The sequence below is a fragment of the Epinephelus moara genome, chromosome 22 (assembly GCF_006386435.1).
Source record: "Epinephelus moara isolate mb chromosome 22, YSFRI_EMoa_1.0, whole genome shotgun sequence".
Taxonomy (NCBI): domain Eukaryota; kingdom Metazoa; phylum Chordata; class Actinopteri; order Perciformes; family Serranidae; genus Epinephelus; species Epinephelus moara.
Window position 1 is genome coordinate 29,254,826 of NC_065527.1, and position 2,214 is coordinate 29,257,039.

General features: G+C 38.9%; 1 long non-coding RNA gene across 1 annotated transcript in view; it reads left to right on the forward strand.

Annotated features, from left to right (window-relative positions):
• The first annotated feature begins 679 nt into the window (after positions 1-679).
• LOC126384098 (uncharacterized) overlaps positions 680-2,214 on the forward strand; it is a 4,589-nt gene continuing 3,054 nt past the window's right edge. The window contains exons 1-4 of the long non-coding RNA XR_007569230.1: positions 680-771; positions 957-1,170; positions 1,438-1,500; positions 1,592-1,669. This is a non-coding gene — a long non-coding RNA (uncharacterized LOC126384098). The remainder of the gene's footprint in view (positions 772-956; positions 1,171-1,437; positions 1,501-1,591; positions 1,670-2,214) is intronic.

A 2,214-nucleotide genomic window follows, 5' to 3' on the forward strand; every position in this document is an offset into this window, starting at 1 on the left:
TGGGGTGGAAAAAAACCCACAGTGCCATCATGGCCCGCTATTATTGGCCTGGCATGGAGGATGACATTCGCAAGTGGGTGAGTTGGTACTGTCATAATATTGAGGTGGAATAAACATTCAGGTTCAACAGTAGATCACAGAGGAGTGTAAAGTGTAGTTTTGTGTATTAAATTGTGATAGTGTATGTGTATGTGCAAAGGCCAACCATGTCAATCTAAAACATATTAACATAGCTATTTTAACAACTATTTGTCCCAATGTCACAGTGTTTGTCTGTTTAGATTGCTCAGTGCCCCCATGTGCCAGGCCAGGAGAGCTAAGACTAAGGAAAAGCAGGAGTACAATCCAATAGAGGTAAATGAAATATGGCAAGAAGCCAAACACATCAGTAGTGATGCAGGCTACTGCAATGCTCATGAATGTTTCTTCCTCCCCAGGTAACAGAGCCTCTTGAGCTGGTTGGTATGGACTTGGTGGGTAAACTCAGTGTAACAGATGGTGGCAACCAGTACATATGTGTCATGGTTGATTATTTCAAATTTGGTGCACCCAAAAGACTGCTAACAGACCAAGGCTCAGGATTTCACAACAAGGTACGGTGATTATGCAATGTAGACCACCAACATGTAACTATTGCTGTGCTGGCTCAGCTAATATTAATTTGAATGGCCATTTCAAGGTCAACTACGGTCTGTGTGAGAGGCTGGGCATCAAGAGGAGCCTGTGCTCCCCTTATCATCCACAGACCAAATTGAATGGCATGATACAGAGGTATAGTATTGTTGTCAGTACTTGAACATATTTGAGCCCTTAATAGCCTGACACACTTATTTCATGTTCCAGTCTGAGCAGGTAATCATTAATGGCACTATCTGGAAATGGGTTGCATTATCATACATGACAACCCAAATTATCTTCTGCCTCCTCATGCATGTACCTGAATTCTGCATTTTAAGGTCCCTGAACAAACTGGTGGCTGAGCACCGCAACCGTTGGGACCAGTATCTCCTGTCAACCATGTTTGCCCTGAGGACCAAGAAGCAGCTGATGACACAATACAGCCCCTATTACCTGATGTTTTGGAGGGAGGCCAGGTATCCCTTGGGGCCATATGAAATATATTCTGAGGACATTTTGTACCTGGCCCCAGGAAAGGAGCTGGAGAGTCAGGTACTTTAAAAAATATTATTTGACTGATATGTCTTTTCAGATTGATCACATTATTGTTCTAATAGATTGTGAATGCCTATCTGACAATGGTCGAGAGGAAATGTGGAGCTACCATTATTGACAGTTACATCATGACATCACTGTGGCAGGGAACACAAAAAGGTCTGAATGGGAGAGTAGAATTGATTTTTTTAACCCTTTCAATTCAGGGACTTTTTGGCAGTTAGATAAATACTGTGTATCTATAATATTTGATTTCTGTTGTAGCTGGCCCTTGACTGTGATGTGGCAGCGGGAGCAGTCTGTCATGGAGGACACTGGACACTCATTGTGAGCATTCCTAAATGTTAACAGATGTGAACACAGCAATGACACTGTTATGTTTGAAGGGTTGCTGTACTTTGTTTTTGCATTTCCATAGATCATGTACCTTAAGGAGATGAGGTCCTTGTACGTGGATCCATTTGGGGCAAATTGAGAAGTGCAAACATGTAACAAGGTGAATCAGCTGTAATTTGTGCATTGGACACAAACATGTATTCATGCATTTTGGATAACCTTGAGGGAGCAACAGGCTGTTTACATAATTTCCCTTATGACTGTTGTTTATGGGGTGCCGTTTGTAAAGTGGCTCACGCTGAAAATAACATCAACATTTTACCACATTTAGCTTCAAACAATGTTTAAAAAAGTGTTGTGAATTTTTTAATGTCACCTTTTACCACATTTACAGCAATATTTGTTAACTTAGAAATATATTAAATAGTTAAACCTAAATATTAAATGTGGCACCTAAATGTTAAATCTAAATATTAAATCTAAATCTAAATCTAAATGCTAAATCTAAATGTTAAATCTAAATGCTAAATATAAATATAAATCTAAATGTTAAATATAAATATTAAATCTAAATCTAAATGTTAAATCTAAATGTTCTGGGTGAAACTAAATATTTAGCTAATATGCAAATTCACACTGCTGGTCACCGGAAGTACCAAAATAAAAGCTCGAGATGGTCAGACTGTGTTTATAGAATCAAATAAC